Source organism: Cygnus atratus, chromosome 3, assembly GCF_013377495.2.
Source record: "Cygnus atratus isolate AKBS03 ecotype Queensland, Australia chromosome 3, CAtr_DNAZoo_HiC_assembly, whole genome shotgun sequence".
NCBI lineage: Eukaryota > Metazoa > Chordata > Aves > Anseriformes > Anatidae > Cygnus > Cygnus atratus.
The window spans coordinates 33,659,845-33,683,673 of NC_066364.1; the positions used below are offsets into that span (position 1 = coordinate 33,659,845).

At 38.7% G+C, this 23,829-nt stretch overlaps 1 protein-coding gene across 5 annotated transcripts in view; it reads right to left on the bottom strand.

Moving 5' to 3' along the window:
- Nucleotides 1–21,832, bottom strand: part of FILIP1 (filamin A interacting protein 1) — a 115,927-nt gene extending 94,095 nt beyond the window's left edge. Inside the window, exons 1-2 of one of the 5 annotated variants that reach the window (XM_035543159.2) lie at nt 21,702–21,832; nt 20,454–20,511 (exon numbers count right to left, since the gene is read on the bottom strand). The gene's annotated coding sequence lies outside the window, so the exon portion shown is untranslated. Of the gene's footprint in view, nt 1–10,065; nt 10,518–20,453; nt 20,512–21,701 lie in introns of those variants that run through there. The other 4 variants (XM_035543160.2, XM_035543158.2, XM_035543156.2 and 1 more) reach the window with 4 other exon arrangements.
- Nucleotides 21,833–23,829: the final 1,997 nt, after the last annotated feature.

Genomic DNA, 23,829 nt, shown 5'->3' on the forward strand with positions numbered 1-23,829 from the left:
TAGAGACCCAAGCCACCTGCTGGGCCTACAGGAGCCAGGCAGCACCGCAGGCTGCTCCTGTTTTCCGGGAGCTCTCTCTTCCCCCAGCCAGTACAGTCAGTCAGTGGGGCCTGTCCTTATCCCCATGGCAGCTCTGGGGATGCCCCACCACCAGCTGATTTGGAACAGCTATGTGCCAGACAGTGTTTCCCCACATATCCACCCCTTCCCTCAAAGGCACCAACATTTTCCCACCAAATTGTTTTTTTCCGTCAGCACCCTCCCTCTTGTACCAGGCTGCTTGTCCTGAACACTCTCTGTCCCTTCCTTTTGACACAAAAAAGCAAACAGACCACCACCGATACCACTAGTACTCATGGGGACTTCTGTTACCTTTAGCTCCGTAGCAGTTCTTAGCAAAATAACACCCCCAGGAGCTGACAGCACTTTCTCTGCCCTGTGTATTACTTCTGGTACAACTGAATCTGAGGGAATGTTCTTCTTTTTCTTGAAGCCTTTTAGTATTGACACTAGTTTGGCTCCTATTTTGGCATGTTTTTCTTGTCATAGCATCCTGGTCACAACCCTGGTCCTTCTCTTTCCTTTTTCTGCTGCATATGGCTAATTGCTTGCTACCCACAAGTCAGGGCACAGCTATGCTTCCCTCTGGAGAGCTCCTCTAAAAATACATATTCTTGTCACTCAGATAAATTCAACTGCTATTCCTACTTCTCCCAGTAGAATCTGGTTTCCAAGGAAGGCTATTTAAATCTCCTTATTCAAAGCTGTTGACATGATGTTCAATACTGCAACATCTCAGGGTGTCAAAGTCACTGCTATATTTATCCTTGTAACATCCCAGGTGTTATTAAAAGTACTGAAGTAAATAGCCTGCTGGGAGTCGTACAAGGAGTCACTGATGTGAAAGCTAGCCATTTAACCAGCCTTCTTCTCCCCACAGTACGTATCTAACACCTGACGTTTTATAGTAAAACTACGTGAAAGGGATAAACAACAAAATTCAAACATGACACAAATATTTTGGAGATGAAACATGAATTTACCAGTGTTTCTCATTAATAAGCAATCTATCAGATGTCCTGTCACTCTTACAGTCTATTCCCTGTAGTGCAATTTAGTCTTTGTTTATGTAACTAATGCTGGAGGTATCTAAATTAACTCTCCTTGCGTGCAGTCACACTTGCCACATGCTTAGGTACTTGCTACTGCCTTAGAGGGATTTTTTGAGCTGACAGTAGTGGCCTGCAGAATTGGTGTTCCTGCCCTGCTTATTTCTTAAGAAGCTGCTACAAACTGTTGTTACATTCAGGGTATTTACTGAACACTTTCATAGATTATTCAGTTTATTCCTGATACATTCCTGTGTTTCCTTTGTACTACTGGAGCTAAGGAGAAACTTACTACACTGTCCATAGCTAGCTTCACATATTTTTCTGGTACTTCAGTTCTCAGAGACCCATGGTGCTATAGGTGATGTGGCTCATAGCAGGGACTGAGCAGGGACAAGAAACCGGTATTACTGCTGGGAATTTGTTTTTCCAGAACCAGGCAACTTTCACATTCACAGAGCGGGCCCTGAACATGTCCTCCTGAGCCCTCTCATGTACCACAACAATCCCGTCCTGCATTTCCATTTACAAATAGATCAATTCTGTCTCAAGGCTATTGACATTGTATCCCCTCCATCTTTCTCATAAAAGCTGTTCCAAAATCACAGAATCATAGAATCATAGAATCATAGGATCATAGGATCATAGGGTGGCTTGGGTTGGAAGGGACTTATGGACCAACTAACTCCAACTCACCTGCCACAGGCACGGATGCCACCCGCTAGATCAAGTTGGCCAAGGCCCTATCCAGGCTGGCCTTGAACACCTCCAGGGATGGGGCATCCACAGTTTCTCTGGGCAATCTGTCCCAGTGCCTCACTACCCCAGTGAGTGAAGAATTTCTTCCCAGTGCATAATCTAAATCTATCCTCTTTTAGTTTAAGAGAAAATAATGTTGTGGTTAGGAAAGTATTCTCTGAAAGTAGGAAAATCAGTTTAGTTAATTTTTTCTCCAACTCATAAACTACTTTTAAAACCACTGGCCATATGGATTCAAGGCAGTGTAATTAAAGATGCTATTATCTGGTTAACATGTGATTTAGATGCCCTAAGCTTTAAAACATTACGTTTGCTGGCCTTGTGCTGAAGCACTTCTTGTCTGTCCTAGTCCACTTTGGTGTCTTTCAGAGCATGGTCCCATCTTCCTACATCACAGTGGCTTTCTCACTAACTTAACCCCTATGGTTTCATTTGGGCAGCCTGTATTTAAGAAGCTCCAAGGGTAATATGTATGACCTCTGTGTGTGCATGTGATATTAGCTCAAGTTCTTCTCTGTAGCAAGTGCTGAGTTTGCTCTAGCCAAATGCAGTGGGATCCAAGACCTCTGTACAACACCGGCAGTGAGAATTCCCTTGGCTTTTTCCACTCGTCTCTACTGATGATGGCAAAATTCTAGTTCCAGCATCCAGTTTTAGGAATATTACTGGCTGATCCCCCTAAAGAGAAACAGAATACCTGTTTCTACGTATTAGAAAGGTACCATAGGTGTGAGAAATCCTGTATGGTAAGACTGCCTGTCCCACCCCTTTGAGTTCCACAAGACCACTGCTTTGCCTTTGCTTTATGCTACAGTAACCACCACCAGGTAAATCAAGATGCTTCCACAACTAAGGGCTTTTCTAGACCAAAAAGAGCCTAAGCTCTTCCCAGGTTAACCAGAAGTCCATCTAGGAATCTTGTTTGCCATAAGTGTATCGCTCAATGTTCCTGATTAGGATACAATTGGAAAGAGGTTTTCAGTAAGAAAAGTGAACTCAACAGCTGGGGGCAGTCTCCAGGGTTTCCTTCCTCAAAATCTCTGTTTTCCTTATTTGCTTATTCTTTACTATCTCTATGCCAGTCTTTCAGTTTATTGGACTAGCTGAAAACATAACGATGAAGTACACTTGACATTTTTTCAGAATTCATTTGCAGAAACGTGTCATCTTAATGGCATAATTCTAAATGTTTGGCTTTGAAACAGAATGTGTCGTGGAGAAGGAGGAGGGTGTACATTTTAATAGCTGATATAAACTAGGGTAGCAAATTACAAATGAGATTTTTGGTTCTTATTATGCTTATTTAAGGATATACTACAGGAAACGTAACAAAAACAAAACAAAACAAACAAACAAACACCAACAGATATTTCATCTTCTGCGATTCTGAAAGTGTCAACCAAAGGACCATGATTTATGTTATTTTCAACCATTTCTCCAGTCACCTTGTATTACAGCACATGGATATGAATACAGTGATTATCATCACCAGCAAAATATTACTCAGCTAGCCATGTTCAAAACTTTGTGAACCAAACAGGACGTGAGACCTGAAAGCACTTAAGATAACTGAAAATAATCAAAGCCCTGAGCAACCTGATCAAACTCTACAACTAGCCCCGCTTTGAGTGAGACTGGATGGCCTCTGGCATTCCCTTACACTTAAATTCTGGTCCTGGAATCCCGTAAGTGGCAGCTCCCATTCAGAGGACATTCAGCTGTGACTCCATCTTTTACTGTTTGCAATGTGATATCTCTTGTCACTTGGATTCCATTTTTTTCGTTTCTGCCACTCAAAGCAACAGTGGTTCCCACTGCCAGCTGCCTCATACCAACATGGCTTCCCTGGCACTCAGAAGCTCTGGTTCCATGTGTGTCCCTCCGTGCAGAAGGGACATCTTGTTCTGTGCTGTTTGACATGCTTGAGGGCATCTAGCATGGTCATGGTTCCCTTCCTTCTGCCTACTGCCCAAAGTCAAAAATCAGAATGTCAGTTTTTCTCTATTTTTTTTTAAACCAGATTGAGGAATTGAAATCCTTATCTACTGAAATACTATTCAGGTTTCTTTTATCATGTAAGTCCTTGTGGAATAATAAAAGCGGGAAAATTGAGATATAACAGAAGACCTGTAAACTTTACCTTAAAATTTAGATCCAAAGTGGTTTGTGATTAAACATGTGGGACAAGTGAGATTTTGGGAGTAATTATGAATCACAGGCCAAGGATTTGAATAGGCTTAGCATGATAAGTATATGCCTAATTTTTATTATTATTTTTGTCAGCTCAACACTGAACCAATCATGGTTAGCCACGTGTGTCTTGCCACCCTTTCATGTATGTTCTTGCTTACGGTTTTTAAATGAGTATTTTTTCCAAGAATCTGAATTATGTATTTTAAAAGTAAGAATGTACTTTGAGTAACATAACCGGATAGTATGAGGTTTTATGAATAACCTATCTACTATTTTCACAAATTTGAACTTGAGGATAAATCATGTATGTTTTCTTTAGTGTATATTTGTTGTCACAGTAACTGTAATTTTCCCAATAAATGGAAATTGCATCGTTTCCTTAAGCATTCAGGTTATTGCACTGAAATAGCATCATGAACTCACCACCACTTCTCCCTTCCTGTTGTCTGGCTAGATCTCATTTAGTTACAGGAACAGGCACTAAAACAGGTTAGTTTAGATATGCGTGCATTAGAAAGCTTGAAGCAAGCCTGCTTAGCCCCATTACATCCTATGACTCATGCATGTGTGGGAAAGACCTTATTTTCACAGAGATCTCTTAGATAAACAAGGCAAGTTGGCAGCAGTTCGATTACACTGATGTTAAGAGTCTCCTGCTTTCCGTTGCATTCATTTGGTTTATATTTTCTGAAAAATGCAAGCAGTCTGATAAACTCTAATGAAAATTCTTTTACCAAGGACACATGACCTTTCATTTTCCTTTACTTTTTTTTTTTTTTTTAAAGAAGCAGCCTTAAAACCAGTTCCTAAAAATTCCCTATTATTACAGTAGAATCCACTTTTTCTCGGTTTTTGAAAGTTCGTTAGTGAAGCTGTAGCTCTTGCTATCCACAGCCATAACGCACTAGTTAGATAACTCTCCACACCTCCCCAACATATAAGCCCCTCTGGACTTCAGATAGAAAGCGGATTTAGCTTCCAAAATATTACTTTTGCACATGCACTGGAAAAATTTTTTGAACAACATAAATCACAAAACATTATACACTTTGACACCATTTCCCCAAAAAGGAAAAGCAAAGAAAGCAATCCTTACTGTATTAAAGAGCTGTTAAAGTATATAAATCAAACTCAAAATGTTTTTTTGCTAATCCAGTGAGGTGTTTGCTCTTTTTCTGAAACCCCACTGCTTTCTATCTGGATGAGTCTATTCACAAAATAAATGATCAAGACTTTAATTGCAGCTTTATCATCTCTGAAATGAAACTTATTTGGACATCGTACAGCAATCCTTTAGATTCACACACCCCTTTGGTTGTGTCAGCTAACAGCAACTAGACGGGTTGCCCATTTAAGGGAAAAAGTACAGGCTCCAGCCCATTTCCCTGTACTTCGCATGTGTTTGTCCCACTCCTTCAGCAATGCATTCCGTAATGCCAAAAAACATTTCTGCTCTCACAAAAAGCATGCACATGTGCACACACGTATGCACTTTTCTGATTAAGCTTCAGCTCTCGTAGAGCCATAAAATTAAGGATGTGGATGTTGGAATTCTTTTTTTTTTTTTTTTTTTTTCATTTCTATCATACCACATATAGTGATTTTCTATTAACTGGAAAGGAAGAAAAAAAGTAATGCTATTTCATTGCCTCAATAACACCACTCTCTAAACAGCCCTGGATATATCACGTATTTTAACAGCTGTGTATCTTTAGAAGAATAATTCCAAAATAGCCCATAATTGTGCTTTTAGGATACATGCCTTTAATTGTAGGAATTGGTTCATTCTCTGTAATTGCAAAGTGTGTAAACCATTTTGGAGGCAATCACAATCTATGTAATTTTACATATCACCTTTGCATCTAGCATTTGCATGCTTTACTTGGAGAAAGTATAAGCAGAATGAGAGTGATAGGGCAAAGCCATCTTCGATTAAAAAAAAAAAAAGAACACTATGTAATTCATTAGAGCCATGATTTTCACAAATACATTAGGCATCATACAACCTGCAACATTAGAGACTCTCATAGCCTCTCCTCAACAGGAAACAGGTACAATTGTTCCTGTCCTTTGGATGCCAGTACCTCAAAGAATAATTAAAGGACTGTGCTAAAAATGCCTTTTTTTTTTCCCTAGTAACACTAACTTTGTACAAATACTAGCTACTAAGTGATAAAAAGAGAAGTTAAGAAATATTAATTATTAGATCCAGTATCAAGAATAACTTTTATGCCCTAGATAATTCTGACTTCTCATCTGTTTTACATGACAAGTGACCTCTGAAATTTGCTGGCATTACGTATAAAATCAGGAAACAACCTTCAGCAGGAAACACTGACAGAAATTAAGAGAAAAAAAGCTAAAAAGAAAACCACCAGAATGAGATGGTGAAACCAAAAAGTACAGGCACTTGTGCTTCTTACAAAGAAGCATTTAAACTTTTCTATGTAGCAGATAACATTATCTTGTCACATGCACATTTTTCTCCTTCTTGATTTCAGTTCTTATGTCAGGTTTTAAATACTAAATATGTTTGTTGAAATAGGAAGTATCAGTAGATGGAGCTCTTCCTAGTTTGTCTTGTTTTATATGGCTTCTTCAAACACATTATAGCTGTTTCTCCAAATGGCATTTCAGATATGCAGTAGGGCAAAATCCCTCCCCCAGATTCAGATTATGTATTAAAACAGTATGGCAAACTGCAACAGTAGCTCCTTGAGAAAGGAACGGAAGAAACAGGAAATGAGAGAAAAAGTAAGATGTCTCTTGAGAAAAAAAAAAATGGACTAATATAGATGATCTCTTTTGGTAAATGCTCTTGAGGGGACTGGAAATTTGTCTATTAATTATTGAACACTAAGACCTGATCTTATTAAACTTTAAGGAAAACTCACTTTGAATTCAGTGGCATACACTTGGCCTCTGCCTCAGTGCAACTGTGAGGCACTTTTTTAATTTATGCCTGGGGGCACATCAACTGAGTTAGATAAGATTAGCAAAAGCCTTAAATTAACCACGTGTGGAAATTTGTGCCAACAGAATTCCTATCAGCAGGAGTTTTACTGATACATCTATATCAGTAAAAAGCTTTCAGTATGGAAATGACTACACTGGCAAAGTTGTGATCCAGAGGACCAAAACAGGAGATGCTAGAAAAAGTAGAGATTTTCTGACATACTTGTGCTTACTTTCAAACTGCCACCAGGAAACACAACTTCAGGAGTCCTACCTTGGTCAGCCTAGCTTGGTTTGTAGAGAAGTTTAGTCTTTATGTGACAGTAGCACCAGGTGCTACACTGAGAGGCACAATAGAGAATTTATTCACTAGATCAGTCTCAAGCTTACTGAAACCTGTGGCATAGAGGATGGACCAGTTAACACCACAGTTGTGATTAATTGTCCACCAAATACAAGTGGGAGGAGTAAGGGTAAATCACAGCAGATACAGGCAGGGGCAGAACAGTGGTGAGCCTTGAAGACGAACTTCAAGTCTTTGAATCTGGTGTTAAAAAGAACCAGATGTTCTATAAAGAGATTGAAAGATGGGGGTGATGACAAGATACTCAGTTAAGATGATGACTTTAACTGTGACTAGATTGGCTAAAAGAGGTCATAAATTATAATATTGCTATAATGAAGGTGGAAGAATGAGCCACAGGCAGAGTCTGGAAGTGGATTCAGATTGGGAGGGATACACAGTCTTTAGCACCATGAATGGTATCATTCATTTTCCACAGCTATGGGAATATAAACAAAATCAAAATAATATAGAAGAGGGAAAATAAATGAGTGTGCTTGTCTTCCAATAAAATCTCTACAAAGGAGAATATTGCCAAGACCTGAATTACTTTTTGATTTGATATAAAATTGAGCTTGGTTTCACTGTAATCATTAGTAGAATTGGCTATTCTTCAAAAATGAAACCATCTGTTGAATAGCCACATTGCATATTCCACAGATCTGATTGGAAAATCTCAGAGCCTCTTTGTGGACACCTGTTGAGAAGAGTAATTTTAGCCTCCTTCTCCATTTTGAAATGGAGAGGAAGACAGATGTATGTAAAACCACAACTCCATGTGTTAGAGTTAGAAATTGCTATCAGACTGTTCCAAAGTTTCTTCATTTGATAAAATTTTGAGGCTAATAAATTTCCCCTTTTCATTTGAAAGCTTTGCTATGCAAAAATTCCACAAGAAAACTAAAATTTTAAAGTTGTATATCATGCTGAGCAACAACTGAAACCAAAAAGCAGTTGGTAATTAGCATATTTTCCCACATTTTGTCATTCATATGTATTCAGAAGGTGAAGTTTGACATTCCTCCACAGTTTTTCTTATTTGTAAATTAATTCAATGAAAATAAGAAACAGTAACTTTCACTCTTATGTCAAGAAGACAAAAACTGTATAAATCATATTGTCTCAGCTTTATTTCTTATTGTACAGCTTTCTTATGAAAAAATAACTTTCTCAGGATATGTCTACATTAAAAAGTAATATCAAAGTTTCCTTTTGAGATTTAGACTTGGGATACCATAGTGCTGTAGTAATTCCACAGTAATCATTATCACATTAAATCATGGCCACCAAAAATATTCCTATTTAGTGCTTAAGTAGGATGCCGCTTGCTATGAAATAAAAAGCAAACTATATTACTTTTGCTTTTAAGAATTTTTCCCCATCCTATCACTTCATTTATCTTATTGTTTCACAGGCAGTTACTTTCTCAGCCACCCGGTCAAAGTAGCTTCAGAGCATTTTGTTTCATCCAATCTGCAAGCATATCATTGCTAAGATGTGGTATTGATGTAATTTACATAGTATGCAGGGGTGAACCTAGAATGATTTAGCTAAAGCAAGACCTTCTCCGCTTCCTGAGGCAGTCCCTGAGTCCTCAGACTGAGTGTCAAACAGTGTAGACAGTCAACATAGACTCAGTCAGTCCCTTCCTTAGGACAAATATTTTTCATCTGAGACAATTCTACATAAATCTGCAGAGAGGATTTTTGCACGTGTTAAGTGCATTCTTTAAATCATTGCCTTCATATTACAGATGAATTCATAATCAGTGCATCATTTAAAAATAATGGATAACAAATTTATTTTATTTGGAGAAAATGGGTTTAAAAGACCAAGGGAAATTCATTCCTCAATTGACCAAAGAGCTTTTGTTAGTTTAGACAAAGCAAATCATACTGAGCAATTACTCTCCTAAGTTATATGACCATTACAAGACCACAGGTTATTCAAACAGATACACAGGCTTCTGTTGTGGTGTCACAGTAGAAGATCTGAGAACTTATTTCTAATTAATTTTGCTAAAAGGAACAAACACTTTAAAAACAATGACCCAGCTCAAGCACACCTGGATATAACAAACATAAGGTCAGTTTTTAGGAAAGTTGCCTTATGCAGATTATGTAGCTAATCAATCAAACAGATTAATACTCTCTTGGTATAAATAAGTACAAGAGGAAGAACCAAGAGCTATTGGAGCAGTACTAAAAGTACCAGGTGTGCCCGCGCACTGAAAGTTATTAAGGACACAAAAAGTACAAATATACTAGGTCACAAACTATGCAGTGAATTCAGTTACTGAACGGCTATTTCCTCTTACTTATCACACAGGCTGTCACTGTTTTTTAATAGCTGCTAAACTATCACTGGTAAGGGGTGATATGTATTCTATTCTTAAATCTTCGTTTGTCTTCTGTCAGCATGTGAGCAGATATAAGCAAGATATGTGTCAAAATCCACACACATTTTTTTTACTATTACTACTAACTACTTGATTACGCTTGTTCTAAGAACTGTAAAAGTTATTTGAGCAACGTTTTTCAGTGATGAAAGCATTAAACTAAACATCCAAGACATTTATCCCAGCTTTTATCTACTAAAGCTTGCAAATCGTGCAGAAGATTGGTCATAGAAGGGAGCAGACAATAATCAGTAGCAAAGAAGCTCACTTGTAAAAAGAATTCATTAGAGTGGTTAGCTCAGTCTTACCTGTCAGCAAGAACTTAGGAATAGATCCTTTACACTGCCAGATCGCAGTAGCTTGTCCCACAGTACTACCACAGCAGTAGCCTGATCGAGCCCAGGAGAACACAAAGAGAGAAACTTTTCCCACTTTTCAAGGTCTACCAGTAGCTGAAGGAATGAAGGAAATAGGGTAGAGAACAGAGGACTGAGTTGCTTCTCGCAGAAATCCCAGGCAGGAGAAGTAGGAGGTATACTCTGTGTCTCACCCAGACTTTTGTTTAAAAGTTTTTTCAACTGTTGCTAGGTGGTGTTAGGCTTTGGCAGTTTAGTTCTCAGATTGTATTTCCCCTCTTCTGGTCTCTTCACACAGTGTTACAGCAATGACTTTGTTGAGCTCAGCTCGCTTGTGCTATATTTAACCAGTGTTCTCAGCAAGTCAAGCCTGTCAACAGCTGAGAAGTTTGGAGCAGGCTTTGCTGAGTTCCTCAGCTGCTGAATTATCAGTGGATGTAGCACTGCACAGCCCAGCTACTACATTCACTGAAAAGATTGTGAGGAAACCGTCAAATCCTTTTAAGGGCTTCCAGTGACTTCACAGGAGTAATTACTATTTAAAGCACTAAGAACAAGATGTGTATTTAGGCATATATTTTAGACTGCTAGAGAAAGAATACTTGTGTTCACAGCAGATGCGTTCAATTATTTATACAGTGAGGATTTTCCTAGGACATGTAGGAAGTTTATAATTTGAAAGGTATGCACTTCACTTGAGGAAAAATTACACGTGGGGAGAACTTCTTGCAGCACAATTTTTACAGAGTTTAAATTTGTTAAGATGACACAGAGAAATTAATGAAAGGCTTAGGCTGGAAAGTTTTCAGCGTGATGTTTATTCCAAAGACAACCTTCTTCCCCAGGACCAAGAGCTTCACTACTCTGTCTCTAACTCTTATTGAAGAAGAAAAGGAGAGCCACACAAACCTTGATTTGCTCGATATGAAGCAGGCAAGAACGAGTATTAGGAACACATCACTCAATACGTTGCATACGCTTTGGTGTATCCACGCTTGTTTCTGAATCTAATTATTGATGCTAATTCCAAGCCATGTCTCCAAATCAACTGACCAGGAACACCATTGAGCACTCTCAGACTCTGGAGTGAAGTTCTACCAAGTCATGGCAGAACAGCCCCTGTAAATGTCTCTGGCAAGGAATATTTCTTGCCCTAACAACTCTGTTCTGGCTTGAGATGTGCTTCAGAGTGAAATGCAAAATGGGCCTCTTTTGGAAAGCTTTACCCCAGTGACAATTTGCCATATTCATTTAGGGTTAGATGAAGAGGAAGGAAAGAAAGAAGGACAGAAAGAAAAAAGTAGAAAGACATTTTTAAAATTACACATCCATATTTGTACCTGGAGACATGCCATCTGTTCAGAGCAAAAGCAGGAGATTCACGCTAATCGTAACAATACCCTCTGGTGATGCTGGGTCACTGCGCAGATAGTAGGCGGGAAGCAGAGAGGTATCGTGCTCTTTGTGGTGATTTCAACATGTAGGATCCTAACTGGGCACAACTATATGAGATGCCAAGGGGTGAGTACGAGCCCTCATGGGATGCAGCTGTAGGATTAGCTGTAGCTTGCTGCTCTAAACCTGTCTCTGGAATGAGACAGGTTTACATTCTGCTTGAGCTGTGATATTTTCTAAACAAGGAAGGAACAGTGAAGGAAGACTTCCATTCCCAATGAGCTTATAAAAAGAACATATAGTAAATACTAGGTATTATGTCACGTAACTGATATTTAGACGTTGATGGTAGATTTATAAATGTCCCAAATGCTTCCATTGTATCAAATACATTTTATTTTGGAGACCAAGTAATAAACACTAATTTCATGTTGTCTGTTTAAATATTTAACTTGGACAGAGTATCTAGAACATACAAAAATATAAACACTTCTATTTTGCAGAAACAGCTATTTGGAAGATTATTGTAGGAACAGATAATATATTGGCACAAAGCTTGGTGTTACATACTTCCACTTTGAACTGAAGTGAGTTACGTATATCCACATTCTAAAAAGACCATGTGATTTTGTTCCCTGGTACAAAATTGAGGTATTCCAAGCAGATGAGTAACTTTTTGACTATTCTGGCCTTAACTTCTTGCTCAAAGTTCAATATTAATAGTACTTTATCCATTCACCTACAACAAATTAGGCAAACAAAACAATTAACTAGGCTCATAAATCTCAGAGAAAGTGATTCTCAACATTTCTCTCCCATTAGTTAGTGGCATATTCACTGAGTGGAAAACAATGCAACTTCTTAGGAGACAATCTCTGCTGCCAGCCCTTGTGGGTGGGTTTCAACAGTGACCTGCTGATGCAAGTCTGCTCATTCTTCTGCACTTGCAATCATACTCGCCAGCTGTGCCCCATAAATATTTCTCCTATAAAACAGTGGGAATTTCAGAAAAAAAAAATGGGGAAAACAGAAATCAAAGAAAATACAAGCACTTACAGCATAGATAACAGCGCAATTCCTGAAAGTGTAAAACTTCTAACTTTGTGTGGTATAAAAATGGTTCACATTTTCATGTGTACGTATGTATGTATTTTCCCTACTGCTTTGAGAGAAACTATAATTATAAAACATAGGTTGGGGAGGCTGGAGAATAGTAAGATAAGAAACTGAACCATAGAAGAGACTTTTTAGTTTGACATCCTACATGAGGTCTTAGTGTCAACGTACAGCATCATCCCAAGGCCTAGTGACATCCTACAACTAAGTCTAGAAAGTATGATATCTTCTAATTAAGTAGCCAGGATACTAGAGTCCAGTGTAAATACTCCCAAGAAAATTTGTAAAGGAAGACGAAGCTCTCAACATTATTTCCATCAAAACACCAAAGGCCAGAGCCACGCAAGGCAAAAGGGACCAAATGAAGCCCTAAAGAGTGAAGACCAAGAGGTGCAGGATGTGTTGCCATCTTTGTAGATCATGTTAGTTACAGATATAGAAAAGGTATTGCCAATGTCCACACTGTCCTATTTCTCTGTACCAATTTCACTAGAAAACAGAAGAAAAAAAAAAAAAAAAAGTCCTGAGCTGCTCTAGAGAAACCTGTGGTTTGAGGCAGAAATTACCAGCACAAAAAAACATGTTTTTTTTTATTGACAAGATCAAAACAGATGTCTTCTTCTGACCGTACCAGTCCCACCTGACTTGAAAATGTCTGTAAATAAGCTCCTTCTGGAAAATATACATTAGCATTACTATATAATTTTTATTTCAACTGTCCATCACTGCAGTGAATAACTATATCTCATTCTCTAAAGCCACGGGGGAATCCAGAGTTAGTGCTTTATACCTTTTTTCTTTTCAAATATTGTACATCATAATTAACTGGCCCAACATACCAGAAACAAATTATCCAAGTGGGTTTAGAGTTCCTTCACTGTATGTTCAGAGAAGCTCTACTATGGGTAAAATTTTGTGAGAGCAACTACAGTCAGTTATTCATTACTTTGCTCCTTATTGAAGGGTACTGAAGAGTACAGACGGCTCTTCATTGAAGGGTAAGGAGTCATTAGTATTTTAGTTTCTAAAAAAAAAAAAAATTATTTTCTTGAAGGGTCTTCTGTCATCCTGGTTTTATAAGACTTTTGTTCACTTCCATAAAAGATGTATTATTTTAGATTGCACTGCTGCTTTTAGCTTTGTTTCGGCTTTACAGTGTAACTGACAGGGAGGATGGTTGATCATATTTTGATTAACCTGATCTGGGCTGCATCCCCTCAGATCTATATTTTGAGAAGGCAAGGTATTTTTTTTCTGCTTTTCCAGATACTATTGTCACCTCATAAAACTGATATTGCTTTTTAGATATTAGATTTTCTATATCCTCAGTTCAAGCACCTGCTTTTTTAGAACCAAAGAATAAAACATTTCTGCCACCTAGTTCATAGATTTCATTTAGTTGTCTATTTTATAATCTTGCCAAATTAATGAAACTAATAAAACTTTGTGATATTCCACAACTCAAATATTTTCCCAGATACATAAATTATTTTCCTAGGTGTAGTTTAAAAGGGAATTGTGTAATTAACACTGCTATAAAGGCTTAAACCTTTTACTCCCTGATTTTTTTTGACATCTGAAAAACATATGCCATTAATCTTAATTTTATTCATTGTAAACACATGACATATATCTAAAAAATCAGTGTCTTAAGATTCTTGCCACAGCCACACATTTCCAGGAACTCTTACTGGAGTTTTATAATCTTTTCTGTAATAGTTTTACATGCTTTATCAATGAGATAAAAATAGGGTGTCTTTCATTTTGTTTCTTCATATGATGTCTTTATCTATATTTTTTTCTTCAGAAATAATTTCTTTTTAAACTATTTTAATGAAAGAAACATGTTAAAATGCTTGGGTATTTCGGTTGTTTTAAATTTGATGTTTTTCCATTTTGCCAACAAAAATATCAGCATTTCATAAGTCTTCTCCTAATGAAATAGGCATAATTCTGAGATGACTACAGTCAAACACACAACCACATCAAAAATGTCGAATGGCCCATCAGACTTAGAGGGGCACACCACTGTTTATGACAAATGACAGGAAAAATAGTGATAAGATTAGTATCAGAATTGGACACTTGAGTCTGAAGCTCCAAAACCTGGCACTTGCTAACAGCTGGGTCAAATGGAGACAGCCTGAAGCGTAAGTCTGGAGGAAAGTGCCAAGTCAGGTCTCTGGAAATGGAGCAAATCATCTTATTTGCTCCACTGCCACACCCTAGGAGTGGTATGTAACTTGCTCAAAGACTATGATAAAAATGAGCTGAGCATGGATTAATTGCTTTTAAGGCCAGAATAAGCTACTTTGATAATCTAATATTGCTTCCTACACAGGAAAGGCAGGGGAATTTTCCTCAAGCAAAGCAGCAACTTGCAGTGAATTAAAGCACATCCTTCAGAAAGGTTACATAAAGCAAATATGGACAATCTGCCAACTCAACATAGAATCATGGAATCACAATGGCTTGGACTGGAAGGGACCTTAAAGATCATCTAACTCCAACCCCCTGCCATGGGCAGGGACACCTTGCACCAGGCCAGGTCACTCAAAGGCCCATCCAGTCTGGCCTTGAACACCTCCAGGGATGGGGCACCCACAACATCTAATTATTCTTACTATTTCAAACAAACCAAAACTTTGCAATTTATTTCCAATTTGCTGTTAGCCGACTTTAGCTCCCAGCCCGTTCAATGGCTAGTCAGCAGCCTTCAACCTCTCTCAGTTTCTGGAATCCTAAAAAATTTCCTGTGGAGATTAATACACCTGCAGAAAAAGTCTAAGTATACAGGAGGTAGCCTTGTTTTTTTGTTTGTTTGTTTGTTTGTTTTGTGAACCCCTTGGAAACAGTGCACAGATGTCCTTGAATTACAGAATGAAATTCTAAATCACTTCTCCCTATGCAGGTTATTAAAATCAAGCTCGTTCTAAGCCTTTTCTCTTATAGACTAAATTCCATGAACTTTTCACTATCCTTTAGCAGATATTTGCATATTATGAAAGGACCTGCTCAGGTTGCATACAGTTGTTAAAAAATAATCAAGCAATTAAACAAGCACCCTACCTGAGTAAGCCTGTGACATAAAATAAAAATAGAATATATTTTGAGGATTCAATATTTTCTTGAAAAGTCACCTAGAATATGTTTCATGAATAATCCCACTGAATAACGGTAGTCCTGTATTTTCTCAAGATTTGTCTGTGCACTGTTCATCCCTGAAGGGAGTCCAACGGATTTGTTATCAATTACTGTAATGTAATCCAAATATCACCTTCCATTTACTACTAGTCTGAAGCAAATTTATGTGAAAAAAACGCTTGGAAAGAAACATGAAGGTATCAACTGCCAGTGGTAATTGTTAGTAGCACACGTGAAAAATCTTATAAACATTTGCTTTTAATGAAACAGACACAAACTTCACTTACACTTTTTATGGAATATGACCAAATAAAACATCCTTATCCTGTAGTTCAGCTTAACTGTTTTCAACCCCCTTAGTACCTCATGCTTTTCAAAAATCTAACAAGCTGTGAACCAGAAAACTGTAGCTTCATTGCTGTCAGTAGATCAACAACTGTTTTATACCACTGAAGGGCCTGGCCATTTATCTTTAAGATGGCTCCAATTCTGCTGTGTTGCCTTCATTAGTTCAAGCAGCTTGTAGGCAAAGTGACATTATCAAATAGATGTAACTCCCTCATTGCGATTATGTAGCAGTACAGACATCATCAGAACTTGGTAAGATCCCTCTGCTGTAGATGCACTTTTTACCAGAACTCTCCCCTCTCTATGAATGTGTCATTTTCAAATGAAATGCAGCAGTCTGGGGTGAAACATGGCAGTCTTTGTAACCTATGAATATTTAACAATAAATACGTAGCCCAGAAGTATTTATTTTTTCCAAACAAAACCGACCATCTGATATACATTATTAAAGCTGCAACACCCAAGGACTCGATCACCAAGAACAGCACCTCTGTCCTTGCAAACAGTGCCATGCTCTCCTGGCTGCTCATAGAAGGGAGTTCTGGTTTTGACATCTCCAAGAACACAGTGCCACCTATCTGCACGCTAGGGTTAATTCAAGGGAGATCGTGGGAGAGGACCAGGAAGGGGCTGTTCTCCTTGCAGTCATTTCAGCAGCATCCGTTGTTCCCTGGTTGGGTTTCCTGCGGGCTGAGGGAAGCTGCTTCCACTGCACATCCCCAGACTGCAGTTGCATTTCCCACACCACGATGGTTTCTGTCACCAGCTCAGTTCCATGTACACCTGTCAGGTCAAGTGCTGACTGGTTACACCAAGTTTACTTAAGGCATTTTAAGCTAAGCCTCTTACATCATTTGTAAGAGCAAATCTCCAGCAGATTTTGTTGACAGAAGCCCAAGATTGCTATTATATTATCTGTGGATCTGTAGAACTTCAATTGCTGAGGAGAAAGGAGTGCCTCAAACACATATAAGCAGCCCATGAGGTTCAAAATTGGTACCCACACGGACTTCTGTACCTAGGAAAGGGTGGGCTGACAGGAGCAGCCTTTCCTCATTTTGCCCCAGAGATGAGCCACCAATGCACTCCTGATGCATTGATCCTGATACAGTCCAACTACCTTTTTCATGAAGAACTGTCTCCAGTCCCGTTACCAAACCAGCCACATACGCCTCCCAAAGACAATCATTTGCAAGAATAATTTGCATGCACTGGGGAAAACAAGAGGGAAGGGATAAAGTATTTAGAGTCAGGCACAAATCCATGCTTGAAGAACATCTCTGCAAGGGGGTGGATGCAGGGCTTTGAAATCCAAGATTATATTCTCCATGAAGTATCAAAAACCTTGAAATATAAAGAAGAGGAAGATACATGCAAGCCAGCTTACTTCTATCATACTGTTCAACAAACAACAGGCCTTGTTCTTGAGGTATCTCTGTACATTTGCCATAAATTACACTTTGTGGTTTTACTTTCAGAGTGTGGGGAAGAGGAATCTGCTGAAGCACTCCTTTCTATTTCCTATTATTTAAGAATTTGGTGAACAATAACGAGGCGTGCTCAGTTAAATTGCTGTTCCACTCATTTGCATGCGGACAGTTCGCCAGTGATACTCAAAAACGAAATGGTCTTTCAAAACGCCTTGTTTTTAAGCAGCAGTGTTGAGGACAGTTCTCTAAGAGCACAGTCCACTTGGGAGCATTAGGAGAGAATTGTTTTGCCTTTTTTATTGACCACTGGAAGAGAATTTAGATAGCAGAATTTTAACAGAAGGATGACAACAGGAATTTTATTTAAAAAAAAAAAATGCCGCCAAGATAATGAAGCTCTTTGAGGGGAGGCTGAGAGAGCTGGGACTGTTCAGCCTGGAGAAGAGGAGGCTCAGGGAGGATCTCACCAAAGTGTATACATACCTGAAGGGAGGGTGCAGAGAGGATGGAGCCAGGCTCTTTTCAGTGGTGCTCAGTGCCAGGACAAGAGGCAATGCGCACAAGCTAGAACACAGAAGGTTCCTTCTGAACATCAGGAAACACTTCACTGTGCAGGTGGTGACTGAGCCCTGGAACAGGCTGCCCAAAGAGGCTGTGGAGTCTCCCTTCTCAGTGATCTTCAAAAGCCACCTCGGCATGGTCCTGGGCAGCCTGCTCTGGGTGGTCCTGCTGGAGCAGAGGTTGGAGCAGATGGCCTCCAGGGGACTCTGCCCACTTCAGCCACTCCATGATTCTCTGATATGCTCATAGTGCTAAATAGCAAACTGATGGAATATGCCCTTTCCATATATATTGACAACACAGTTGCTTAGAAAATCCACCTGAACCAAAATCTAGAATGCACCTCTGATAATCTCACTGGACTACTGTCCAATACCTGCCTACTTATGCAAATTACCAAGAAGAAAAGCCTTCCAAGTTAGAAGTTACTAGAGTTTCCTCTCAGCCCTTGTAAATAAAAATGTATTTTTTTAGAGAAAACAAAATAGTGTGATGGGAGATGAGATGGGGAATCCCTGTGCAATAGGGAAATATGCAACTGCATGGTGCAGAAATCAAGAGTTGGAATACAGAGGGGAACCTGAGCCAGTGGTAGCATGAGCACTGCAGAAGGCCTAGCAAGGCATCTCTGTCTGGAAAATGAAAGGGAGACAAACAGAGAGAATACTTTAAACATTCTGTATCCTGTAAACTATTGGCTTCCAGGATTTAAGCAACCTCAACAGAAGGAGGTACACACCAGGCCAAATGTAAGCAACAATCACCATTGCTAGCCATGTAGGTTTTCTTCCTTTTTATTATCAGGATTATTTAGGTAGCTCTACATCCAGCTAATTCGTGAGTATCCCATCTTTCAGTACTCAAAAGCATACCAGAACCAAGAAGGTTGAGCAGAGAAGCCAGAGCTACTACTGGCTCAAAAAGTTTATACACAAATTATATTATTTGCTTTATTAGGCCACCTTTCTCTTTACAAATATTGCTGCTTTCTACTTGCAATATTTATTCATTTATTTATTTACGTAAGATGGCACAGAATCATAGAATGGCTGAGAATGGGAGGGACCTCTGGAGGTCATCTTCCAGACCTCCTGCTCAAGAAAACTGACCCTGAACAGACTGCCCAGTACCATGTCCAGACAGCTCTTGAGTATCTCCAAGGATGGAGTCAGCACACAAAATGAACAGTAGCACATCAGAGCAGGTTTTGTCTCACCTAAATCAATCACTAAGTTAGGTGTACAATCTGAGTTAGTTCGCAGTTAATTGTTTCATCTTCAAGATATGATTAAACATTCATTTGTGATTAAGTAATGTCAGAAGAATCTGATCTCCAGCACAATTCCACATTTTATATTTATCATTTTAATAGAGTAATAATTTATATTAATGTCATGAATATATCTAGTAGTATTTTTCATGTGCTTATTTTATGTGAATGTAACATTTTCAAAAAGCAAAGCTTTTTGTTGTTTTTTTTTTTTTGTTTTTGTTTTTTAACTAGAAAGTAAATAAAGCAGATTTTTTTTTTTTTCCCAGAAATTCCTACAGTTATGGTCATTTTTATGTTTTCAAGACTTTTTGTATGTCAAGACCTAAGTCTTCATGGTTAGTACATTGCTAAATAATAGAGGGTCAAGCAGCAAGCTGTACTGCTGGTTGTTCAAGCTGATAGCACTCTCCTGGTGATTTAAGTGACACAGGTCCTCCAATACTGAAGAGCACAGCATCTGTTTTTGAAAGTCAGTGTTTGTCTAAGAGAAGTCCAAAGAATCTCTTGAACTGCTTAATTAAGTGATACTGAGGAAATGTATGATTCAATTATATATTCAGAGCTGATACACAGAGCATATTATGCCTAGAATCTATATTAAGCCTAAGATTCCCTTAACAAGAAACAGATCTTTTTTTTTTGGCAAATATTGCCCTCACGTTACTCCTTTTACAGAAGGCGGGAGGCCAAGATCTGTAAGTGTTTTGAGCTTCCCTCCCACATATATACCTTTAAAAATTTACATTTCCTTTATATTGTCATGTTTTTCCCACAACTCTTCCATATTAAGCAGGTTTTCTTTCTCCCTCAGGCCTAAGTAAATCCTTCTAGAAAGTCAAGAAGACACTCATGAATCTCAAATTATTCTTCTATATTTCTGTCAAAAGGATGCCCTCCACATCATCCACTAAGGGCTTCTGCATTGTTTGTTTTTTAGTGTTACACGTGTGATGGATTGGGATATAAAATATTTCCAGCAGGTAACAGATCTCCAAGACACCATCACTAAGACTCTTCTAGGGACAGTTTAGCCTTCAAGAAAACAAGCAATAGATAAAAAAGCTAATACTCACCAGACCGTGGTGACATATCTGAGAATTAACTCAAGCAGAATAGAACTACATGACCATCCTAAGTTAAAAACAAGACAAATCAGAAAAACATTGCAAAACAAGTGAAATAAATCATTCTCAACAGAGGGTAACAAAGTACTGAAGCAGAATCTGAACACCTAAAGACAAGATTAATTCTGCTGTAGCTGAAGGATACGGCTGGTTTGTCACATTGAGTTTTAGTGCTCTATAAAACAGAGAAACCAAACAAATAGCTTGCTTGTCAAAAAAGGAGGAAAAATCTGATAAAGAGAGCTCTGCATCCTTCACCTTAAATATCGGTAGGAATTGTACTTTCTCTGTTGAGCAATAAGCAAAAGCCCAGAAGGGAAACAGGCAAACCAACCAACCAGGACAGAGAAGAAAAGAAACATGTCCTAATGCTAAAAAAAAAAAAAGAAAAAAAAAAGAAAAAATGAAGAGCTGGGATAGATATTGCTCAATGTATTGTAGCATAAATAAGGAAATTTCAGTGATGAGGGCAGTCTAAGAACCTAACAAGATATAAATGACTGTTCTGTGCAATCAGTTTGGCTTACAGTGCCAGCTGACGGACATTGTTAAATATATGTCTCTCCAAGTCCAAGGAAAATAAACACTCTTCAGTATGCATATGAGCTCCAAGCCTTCACCTGCACTGAGGTTCATTTCTGGCATTTGTAACAAAGCCAGGGACTTTAACATAAGGCGAGAGACAGCCAGCAAGGCAGGCCTTTGCCTACAAACATGGTGATTCAATTATTTTGATACATTTATATAGAAAGATACATATAAAAAAAAAGTCAGTTTGCCTCCAAATATGTAAATGAACTTCAAAAGCCATTAAAACAAGACATATTCATGGTCTGTTGTAATATCAGAACAGAAACATGATGAGAAATAATAAAATAGAATTGGATTTTAAATAGTTTTCTGTGCTGATTGAAATTGAAGGCAGTTACTACACTGAAGTAGAAAGCAGCTTTCTATAATAACTCCAGCTTCACTTAGGCCTTTAACTCAGATACTGAGACCTGTCTGGGGGCAATATTCATTTCTAAAAGTCCAAATATTGCATGAATGTTGTCTCTTCAGAGCATTTTCTTTTGGAAGGGAACAAGAGAGGAAGGGACAGTATATCTCTGTGTGTGGTAAAGGTGTTGGGCAGGCAATTTGTATTCTTTCCATCTGTTTCTGCACATATGAGCATCTTGTCATTCACATACTCACCCCAATCACTGTGATCAAACTGTGGAAGAAATATTCTTTGCCATCCTTCAGGGAGTACAGGAAAAAATACAGAGAAAAATAAAGAAAATAACTGTTTTGTATTTGTTGATTGGCATGTTTGGAGCAGGCCCTGGGAATACCAGAGTGCATCAGGCAGAAGCACAGAGGGTCAGTGGAGCTGAAAGGGGAACCTGCCTGGTACAGCAGCTTATCACAGGCCTTGCATGTCCCATTGTCCTGGTTTCAGTTAGGACAGAGTTAATTTTCCTCCTAGTAGCTGGCAGGGTGCTATGTTTTGGATTAGGATGAGAAGAGCGCTGATAACATGCTGATGTTTTAATTGTTGTAGAGCAGTGCTTACACCAAGCCAAGGACTTTTCAGCTTCTCGCTCTGTCCTGCTAGCGAGCAGGCTAGGGATGCAGCAGGAGCTGGGAGGGGACAGACCCAGGACAGCTGACCCAAACTGGCCAAAGGGGTATTCCATACCATCTGACGTCATGCTGAACAATATATAGGGGTGGCTAGCCGGGGTGGAGGGGGGCCGGCTGCTCAGGGATAGGCTGGGCATCGGTCAACGGGTGGTGAGCAATTGCATTGTGCATCACTTATTTCGTACACGTTATTATTATTAACACTATTATTATTATTATTATTATTTTTCCTGTCTTAATAAACTGTCTTTATCTCAACTCACAGGCTTCACTTTCCCATTTCTCTCCCCCATCCCAGAGAGGGAGGGGGGAGGGTGAGCGAACGGCTGTGTGGTGTTTAGCTGCCAGCCGGGCTAAACCACAACACCCATGAAGACTTAGAACTGATGACAAAGTGAACCTGGACAAATACTGTATTTGGGAGCAGCTGGCAACCGATGTGACACTCCTGAGCTACCACACAAGTAGCCCAGTTACTTGTGTGGTTAACTGGGTTAACATCTTAAGTTATCAGGATGCAAGAGGTGAAACTGAGGTGGGTGTAGAGTGAGAGCTACATATGAGAAGTTTTCTTAGGATGGTAGGAAAAGTCACTGCTCCTGACCAGCTGCTTGCTGCACATTTATCCTCTTGACTGTAAGGAATTTACCAGTAGTCAAGTGCAGTCGACTCACGTGATAGCAAAGGATGGCCAGGGTCTGAAGTTACAAGTACCGCTCAACTGCACAGAGCGAGAGAGCCTCCACCCTGCTGGAAAGAAGGACGCGGGCAGGACTAGTCACAGGCAGGAAAACACTGTACCCTAGAGAGAAATGGACTCACGTCCCAGTGAGATGTATCGTCTTACTTTGAGACCTTTCTCCATCAAATCCAGTAAAATCTTTGCAGGCACACAGTGGGAAAAAGTCCTTCCATTGCTGTCGTCAAGTCATGGACAGAATAGTGAATTCAGTGAATATCTTCTGACTGGTTAGTCATATTTTTGTTACCACTGATGGTACCTGTTTTTTTTTTTCTTTAATCCTAGCTAGTGCATGTCCTTTTATTCTGTCCCCTCCTCCCCCCCCCCCCCCTTTTTTTTTTCTCCTGGATACATTACAAGAATAAATGGAAAAATAGGCTACTCCAAAAATAAGATCTGTACTTTTGAGAGATTCCACAAAAATAAATAAATAAAATAAAATAAAATAAAATAAAATAAAATAAAATAAAATAAAATTCAGCCCAAACATATATGGGTCAAATAAACTTTAAATGTATTTATAGAAGTGAATATGAACATCTCCCTGTTCTTTATGTAAATATTTCTGACATCCCAGATCTTGCCTCAGGTTTCTTCAATGAATATGTACAAGAGAAAGCAGCAGAATAAATTTTTCATAGTTCCATTAATTCTCCAACATCAATATTTATACATTTCTAATTTGCAAAAATAATATGAAATTATCTGCTTGTTACAACCAAATAAGCACACAATATTTATATAGCAAACAATATTTATAAATAACAACTTCAAAAACAAGACTTTTTTTTCTATATTGTTTGAATAGGATAAAAATAAATGAGTTAAAGCATATAAAAGGAAAAGATGAAGCACCAAAATGTTGTTCCAAGAAATCCCTAATGAACAAACCCTCCCAAATTCCTCTTCTTTGACTTCACCACAATCATTGAATTAACTCCTCTGGAACGTAAG